The sequence below is a fragment of the Salmo salar genome, chromosome 03, assembly GCF_965601325.2.
Source record: "Salmo salar chromosome 03, fSalSal1, whole genome shotgun sequence".
Taxonomy (NCBI): Eukaryota; Metazoa; Chordata; class Actinopteri; order Salmoniformes; family Salmonidae; genus Salmo; species Salmo salar.
In genome coordinates, this window is record NC_138293.1 from 14,349,820 (window position 1) to 14,359,133 (window position 9,314).

Here is a 9,314-nt window from a genome sequence, read left to right on the forward strand (position 1 = left end):
CGACCTACGTCCCCATTATCTCCATCTCTTTCTCATTAGAATCACAGGGATTTGGGCCTTGGATAGTGTATTTGATTCCCGGGACCACCCATACTTAAACATTTATTCACGCGTGACTGTAAGTCGCTTTGGATAAACGCGTCTGCTAAATTGTGTATGTTATATAATATTATTAAAAAACATTTCTAGGATGGCCCAACCTCTTTCCCTCTTGGGTACACAGTCAAAATTGGACCTAACCTCAACCTTCACCAAAATGCTGTGCTGCAGGATGACACACACTTAAGTGCAGTCATGCACAACAACAAAAAACGTTCAAACGTTGGTGGGGCCTTTTAAAATCCATTTCCATTTTTAACCTAATTCTGTTTTTTTCCCCAAAATTCCGTTCTCTTGGTTTTGTTTTTTTCTAATTTTCCCAGTTTTTTACTAATTTTTTCAATGAAGAAACAACTAAATTTGATTTTCACAACAATTCTTAAATTACATCAGGGGATGACTTTTGATGTCTGGAATAAAAAAATAAAAACATAGTTTGAGTGTAGTTGCCCTTTAATTCAGCGAGCATGCCCTGCACTGTTGTTTGGTAAGCGGGTTTTCTGTACTGTAGTGCAGTAAGCGCACATGATGATTATGTATTCCATATACAGTGATTCGCATTGTGGCCGCCAATGGAATGGGTGGAGTAAAAGACCAGCAACACTCCGTATTGTTCAGAGCACCATGAAATGAGACCATATATACATTCCAGTGGCGGTCAGTGCGGTAAAAAAAAGAAATTCATGAGCATTATTGTTTTCTATTACAGCATATTGGATGACTGTCATTCATATTCCATTCACCCAGTTCAATGTAACAGCGATAGGTTTAGGCTACTACATGATACAAAAATGTTCACAATATCCATCATGAGTTGCTAAAACCTAGCTTAAGAAAAGTTTACAATGTAGGTGCACACAGGTCCAGATAAAAACTCTTATCTGCATCTAGCTGATATAGGGTGTAATCATTAGTCTAACAGTTGCAAACGAGAGTTTCTATTGGACAAATTCAGGTATGTTTATCCCCTTTTTGTTCTGTTTGCTTCCGTTTAGGAAAAGTTTTTCAACAGAATCGGTGGAATGAATACACCCCTGATCACGCGTAAACACAGTACACTTTAATAGCAGCCACGTTGTATTTCTTCTTGCAAATATGTTCTCTCCTCCTCTCACCTTTTCCCTTCGCTTGTGTACTTCAATGCACAACAAATAATCTGTTTGTGACCAGGTGAAAAAACCTTTCCAAGCCAAACCATATCATAACCGCTACACACAGCCTACATCATTGTCCCCATATTAGCTAAAGTAACGTCATAGTCAACATAGCCAATATTTCTAACGCGTTAGTAAACGAGCTACACTAAATTAGTAAAACCAAAACCTTACCTTGGAAGAGTTCCAGTGTTGTGTTGGATAGTCATAGCCAGCTAGCTAACAAAGCATCCCTCTGTTTGAACAGGGTGTTTGAGAAGGCTTAACTAGCTATCTGCATTTGATAGCTAAGTAAGTATAACTGAAATTGAAAAAAATGGCACTCTCTATCTCTCTCTTGCTTCTCCTTCATTATGGAATAAATTAATTTGTTTAAACTGTTCAATTATTGTCTTTCTCTCTTTGAGTCAACTGTTTACCACATTTTATGCACTGCAGTGCTAGCTAGCTGTAGCTTATGCTTTCAGTACTAGATTAATTCTCTGATCCTTTGTTTGAGTGGACAACATGTCAGTTCATGCTGCAAGAACTCGGATAGGTTGGAGGACATCTTCCGGAAGTTGTCATAATTACTATGTAAGTCTACGGAAGGGGGTGAGAGCAATGAGCCTCCTAGATTTTGAATTGAAGTCAATGTACGCAGAGGAGGACAGAAGCTAGCTGTCCTCCGGTTACACCATGGTGCTACCCTACAGAGTGCTGCTGAGGCTACTGTATACCTTCATTGCAAAACAGTGTGTTTTAATAAATTGTTTGGTGACGTGAATATCCAGTATTTAGTATAGTTTTATCTAAAAAGGATAACTTTTTTAATGTTTCACTATTTTCATTTTTCTGAAATTCACTGAGAAGGATGGTCCTCCCCTTCCTCCACTGCAATATGTACATATCTACCTAAATTACCTCGTACCCTTGCACATGGACTCGGTACTGGTACGCCGTGTACATAGCCAAGTTATCCTTACTCATTGTGTATTTATTCCTTGTGTTATTATTTTTCTATTTTAGTATTATTTCTCTTTTTTCTCTCTCTGCATTGTTGGGAAGGGTCCGTAAATAAGCATTTCACTGTTAGTCTACACCTGTTGTTTGTGAAGCATGTGACAAATGCAATTTGATTTGATTCCATCGAGGTCCTTTACGACTCCAGGGCAAAGAAGCTTACAGGAAAGATCAGCCGTATAGCCACTATACATTTACATATGTGCTCATTCTCTTATAGCTCTATGCTCACTCTACCTAGCTGTGTATACTGTATGTAAACTCTTTTGTCTGTATTCTGTCTCTAAATGTTGTCTATCACTATCATTAGCCTGTTGTCTATCACTAGCATGTTGTATCATTAGCCTGTTGTCTATCACTAGCATGTTGTAAATCATTAGCATGTTTCTATCACTAGCATGTTGTCTATCACTCGCATGTTGTCTATCACCAACATGTTGTCTATCAATAGCATGTTGTCTGTCATTAGCATGTTGTCTATCATTAGGATGTTGGTTATCATTAGTCAGTCCTTCCAGGATTCCACAATTCTGCTATCTTATAATTCAATGCAAAATCAACCAATCAGCGCATATTATGTGAGAGCTCGCAATTTTGACCAATACCCGCACTTTTAGCACATAAAAGGGTTGTCATGTCTTTGGGGTACCATTAAACGGAAGACATGTTTATCAATTAACTCCCTGTAATTATTATCACTCGATTAAACTGATTAATCGTTTAATTGTAATTAACTAGGAGATCGGGGCACCAAGGAGAATATTCAGATTACAAAGTTATAATTTTCCTAACATAACTTTCCTATATTATTATATAGGCCGATTATCTTCTGGTTTAAATGGTGTATTTTACCTCTAGTCCAGTCTCATTCCAAACGTCGTAAATTGTTGTATCTGCACGAACCCAGTCTTTACTAAAATCATCCATACATCAATTGTCTTAAAATCATTTATTTACTACACTAAGTAATTAACAGAAAAACATACAAACAGTCATTATCGTCACAAAGGATTGGTAGAGGAATGTGCCCTTGTGGGCTAAACAGGCAGGTCGGCCTGTTGAACAATGGGTCATAAACGGTCAGCTGAGAAGTTACACAGAGTTCATTAATATTAACAATTGACAATTGAAGGCTCACTCATTCGGGAACAATTGCAATCAATATATATGTACGCTCAGTGTGTCGTCGTTCTTTGTTGGAGAGTTCGGTTCTGTTGGAGAGTCTCTCTCTCGGTTAGAATGGATCTTTCAAAGCGACATTCATTAATGTCGTCATAGAATGGTTGTTTCGTTGGTCTTCGCGTTCGATGATATAATTTAATTAGCTGCAGACTAATAATTAATATCAAAGACTTGTTCTTATTCTGTCGGTATCAATAGTCTAAAAGTTAACCACGTGGTATGGTTCACTTTCAGTAGAGGAATTGGAAGGTAAAACCTATTAGCCATGAGTGGAGGCCTGGTCTGTTGAAATGTAAATCAGGGGGTGTTTTATAGTGCCCATAGAACAGGCTTGTCAAATGACGCCTGGTCCTGTATGGGTCCCTGGGGGCGTGCCTATGACTGAGTTAGATTTGGTTACAGAAATACAATTCTATCACATTACATCAGTACATAGCATCTCAATGTCTTACAAAAGCTTTATCCTTATTAATACATTCTATACAACCATTATGATGCTATTATATAAACAGTTTTATGGTAATATGGCTATATTGTCTCTTCTGAGTATCACAAAATTGTACCAAGCGGATCAGTTCGTAGCTGGATTCTTCACCAATCTTCCATACCTTCTCCAGAACACAAAATGTTGCTTGGCTCTCCAATTCTATGAGTTGGAAGAATTTCCTGTGTCTCTCTATGGGCCATGTGGCCAGAGACTCTCCTGGAATTTTAGAGTTTTTACGACCCTTTACACACAGGGTGGATTGGGGGGAAGGTAGGGGGTGGTGGTGCAAAAGGGAGGGGTCAACTGTCCTCCCTGTACCAAAAGAGGCCAACGTCATGACAGGGTCCAATCAAAAGCGGGTTTGTAATTTTGACCAATTACTGCCATGAATATGGCCCAATCCAACCACACGTCAACAACGTTTTTCCCCCAGGCTGTCAGCGTATTCACATGCGAAGATGATGGGTGATTGTTGGTGGCTGACAGGCAGTACAATGAACAGAAATCAATCTCATTTGCCAACAAAATAACAGCTAAGGACCTTTCAGAAAAAATCACAATCTCAAGTATTTTGAAGACAATCTATGCAAAAGAAATATCGATCCTCAAATTGAAAGCGATTGATCAGCTTTGAATCTATATGGGTTTTTTTGAGAGAGAGAGAGAGAGAGAGAGAGAGTGTGTGTGGGAATGGGAGGTATATCTCATGTTGATAGCAAGCCCCAAGCCTAATGAAGAGGAGAGGTGTGTGAGTGAATGAATGTGTGAGTGGATTATGACAGAGCTGTTTGTTCAGGAAAATAAACTAAATTGAGCACTTCAGATGTTTCTAATTGTTTTTGTATTATGTATTCTGTTAAAATCATCCTAAATCTGATCACATATAACTTTTTATTGCTTTATATGAAATTAACGTTTAAAAAAATGCAGAATTTCAGAAAAGCTGCCGCAAAATCAAGCACTTTTGGCAGCGGAAATCACTCCTTTTTTTATCCTGCAGGGGCTGATTAGCATGTTGTATATCACTAGCATGTTGTCTATCACTAGTATGTTGTATATCACTAGCATGTTGTATATCACTAGCATGTTGTCTATCACTAGCAGCACCGTTATACCAAGCAACGTTCTGAGTATGTGTAAATGTACTTAGTGAATAAAGATGATTCTGATTGAAGAGAATTGTAATGTCAGTGTACTTGCTTAATTTGAAATGTAAATGTACCCTGAAATTGAACTGACAGGTGTAAAGAAGGAAGTGTGGTTTCTAATCTAGTTGTCATTTAGCTAACCACATCTCTCTCTCTCACTCTCTCTCAAATTTTTCTTGTCAGAAAAAATGTATTCTATAATATCTGGTCATTTAGCTAACCACATTTCTCTCTTTCTCTCAATTCAATTTCAGTTCAAAGGGCTTTATTGGCATGGGAAACATATGTTTACACTGCCAATGCAAGTGAAATAGATAATAAACAAAAGTGAAATAAACAGTAAACATTACATTCACAAGTTTCAAAGGAATAGACATATTTTAAATGTCATAGTATGGCTATGTAAAGTGCCTAAATTATGTGCAAATAGTTAAAGTACACAATGGAAAATAAATCAACTCTCCCTTTCTCTATCTCTCATACACAGGATGCCCTAAATATAGGTCATCTGAAGACAGTTGAGTAATACTGACAGGTTTCTGAATCTGAGACAGATGTAGAAACATGTAATACATCACACAGGAAGTTAACCTCTATGGGCAAGGCGGGACGAATTCGTCCCACCTACGTAACAGCCACCTGAATTCAGTGGCGCGATTTTTGAATCGTTTGAAATACTATTACTTCAATTTCTCAAACATATGACTACTTTACAGCTATTTAAAGACAAGACTCTCCTTAATCTAACCACACTGTCCGATTTCAAAAAGGCTTTACAACGAAAGCAAAACATTAGATTATGTCAGGAGAGTGCCCAGCCAGAAATAATCAGACACCCATTTTTCAAGCTAGCATATAATGTCACAAAAACCCAAACCACAGCTAAATGCAGCACTAACCTTTTATGATCTTCATCAGATGACACACCTAGGACATTATGTTATACAATACATGCATGTCTGTTCAATCAAGTTCATATTTATATCAAAAAACAGCTTTTTACATTAGCATGTGACGTTCAGAAAAAGCATACCCCCCGCAAACTTCCGGGGAATTTACTAACAGTTTGCTAAATTACTCACGATAAACGTTCACAAAAAGCATAACAATTATTTTAAGAATTATAGATACATTACTCCTCTATGCACTCGATATGTCCGATTTTAAAATAGCTTTTTGCACATATTCTAAGTACATAGCCCAGCCATCACGGCTAGCTATTTAGACACCCGGCAAGATTAGCCTTCACCAAAATCCTATTTCCTATAAGAAAAATGTTCTTACCTTTCCTGTTCTTCGTCAGAATGCACTCCCAGGACTTCTACTTCAATAACAAATGTAGGTTTGGTCCCAAATAATCCATCGTTATATCCAAATATCCTCTGTTTTGTTCGTGCGTTCTAGACACTATACGAATGGTAAATAACGGTCGCACGCATGGCGCATGGCGTGACAAAAAATGTCTAAATATTCCATTACCGTACTTCGAAGCATGTCAACCGCTGTTTAAAACCAATTTTTATGCCATTTAGCTCATAGAAAAGCGATAATATTCCGACCGGGAATCTGCAATAAGCTAAACAGCCGAATGAAATTTCTCCACTGGGGCGAATCGTGCACGCGCCTCATTCAATGGTCCTCTGATCGGCCACTTGGATAAGGCGATAATCTGTTTCAGCCAGAGGCTGCCTCGTCATCGTTCAGGTTTTTCCCGGGTTCTGAGAGCCTATTGGAGCCCTGGGAATTGTCACGTTACAGCTAAGATCCTTACTCTTCAATAAACAGATGCAAGACGCACGACTCCTTGTCAGACAGGCCACTTCCTGCATGAAACCTTGTCAGGTTTTTGCCTGCCATAGGAGTTCTGTTATACTCACAGACACCATTCAAACAGTTTTAGAAACTTTAGGGTGTTTTCTATCCAAACCTGAACAATAATATGCATATTCTAGCTTCTGAGTTGGTGTAGGAGGCAGTTAAAAATGGGCACATATTTTTTCCAAAATTCTCAATACTGCCCCCTAGCCCAAACAGGTTTTAAGTTGTGGTCCAGCTGTTTGTCACGCTTCCAGTCAGACAGACACACCCAGCCCTCTCCCTCATTGTATTCCATCTAAGCTTCTCACTTCACTGACATACAACTGTGTCCTGATCAATCTGTCTCACAATGGAAAAGCAGTCGTAACCTTAATATACACTGAGTACACAAAACATTAGGAACACCTGCTCTTTCCGTTGATATTGACTGACCAGGTGAATCTAGGTGAAAGCTATGATCCCTTATTTATGTCACCTGTTAAATCCTCTTCAATCAGTGTAGATGAAGGGAGGGAGACAGAGACTCCAGCCACCCTAGTCATCGACTGTTTTCTATGCTACCGCACGGCAAATGGTACTGGAGTGCCAAGTCTCGGTCCAAAAGGCTTCTTAACGGCTTCTAGCTCCCAAGACATAAGACTCCTGGACAGCTAATCAAAAGGCTACCCAGATTGGTATCTGGAATGATGGTGTTAATGTGAGCCATGACCAGCCTTTCAAAGCACTTCATGGCTACAGACGTGAGTGCTTCGGGTCGGTAGTCATTTAGGCAGGTGACCTTAGTGTTCTGGGGCACAGGGACTACGGTGGCCTACTTGAATACATGTAGGTATTACAGACTCGGTCAGGGACAGATTGAAAATGTGAATGAAGACACTTGCCAGTTGGTCAGAGCATGTTCTGAGTACACGTCCTGGTAATCCGTCTAGGACTGCTTTCGCCCAGTATGAAAATGTGATGCAAGGGATTTTGCCATCGACAGCCATTAATACCGTTAAGCCCTGTACAACTAACGTGCTGTTTCCTATTTAACAACAGCAACAGAAATAAATGATGCTCAACTGGGAGCACTGGCTGATGTGATTTATTTGGACAAAACACAACGCAAGGAGAGTACGATTTACATCTGTTACACAGGCACCTTGCTGACAGATCCTAAAGAGATAAACAACTGCTTCAAATAATTTTACTCAGTTATATTCTTCTAGATCTGATGCTTCTAGTTCTGATGTATCAGTCTTCTTTGATTCCACCAGCCTGCCAAAACTTGATGACAGCGCCAAAAAAGAATTGAACTCAAATTTCACAACAAAGGAAGTACTGGAGGCAATAAAAGCATTCCCACCTGGAAAGTCTGCAGGCCCTGGTAGCATTGCTTAATTGAAATAAAAAAAGAATCACCAAAGTGCTTGCTAATAGGTTGAACAAACATGTAACAACCATTATTCATCCAGATCAGACATGGTTTATTCCCGGCAGGTTCTCTTTTTTTCAGAATGCCCGTAGGCTGCTTAACATTCTATATGCAAATCACGAGAAAGACTCCAAGGTGGCTATTATATCGCTAGATGCTCAAAAAGCATTTGACCAAATAGAATGGTCATACATGTTTGAAGCACTCACTAGGTTTGGATATGGTGACTCATTTATCGCCTGGGTCAAAATTCTCTATGTCTGCGCAACATCCTCTATTCTGACCAACAGTGACAAATACAGTCCCTTTAAACTACATAGATCTGTCCAGCAGGGCTACCCACTCAGTCCTCTGCTCTTCGATGTCGTCCTTGAACCCCTAGCGACACAAATAAGGGTCTTAAAGTAGGAAAAATAGAAAGACACATTTCGTTATATGCAGACAATGTGCTTTTATACCTCTCGGAACCAGTAGCCTCTGTCCCTAAACTACTAGACTTTATCAATTAATTTGGCAAATTATCTGGCTATTCAAAAAATTGTGGAAAAAGTGATCTCATGTGTATCTCAGATACTATTACAGCAAGTTAGCTAGAGAGGATACCATTGAAAGTGAGCTAGAGAGGATACCATTGAAAGTGAGCTAGAGAGGATACCACTGAAAGTGAGCTAGAGAGGATACCATTTAAAATGATCTAGAGAGGATACCATTTAAAATTGATCTAGAGAGGATACCATTGAAAGTGAGCTAGAGAGGATACCATTTAAAATGATCTAGAGAGGATACCATTTAAAATGATCTAGAGAGGATACCATTTAAAGTGATCTAGAGAGGATACCATTTAAAGTGGTGCATGACCACTTAACTTACCTGGGACTAAAAATACCTAGAAATCCAAAGCTCATCTTCAAGCTTAACTACAGTGAACTGGTTGCAAAGCTAAATCAAAACATAGAGAGCTGGAGAATACTGCCTCTTTCTATAATGGGGCACATTAATGCAATAAACAT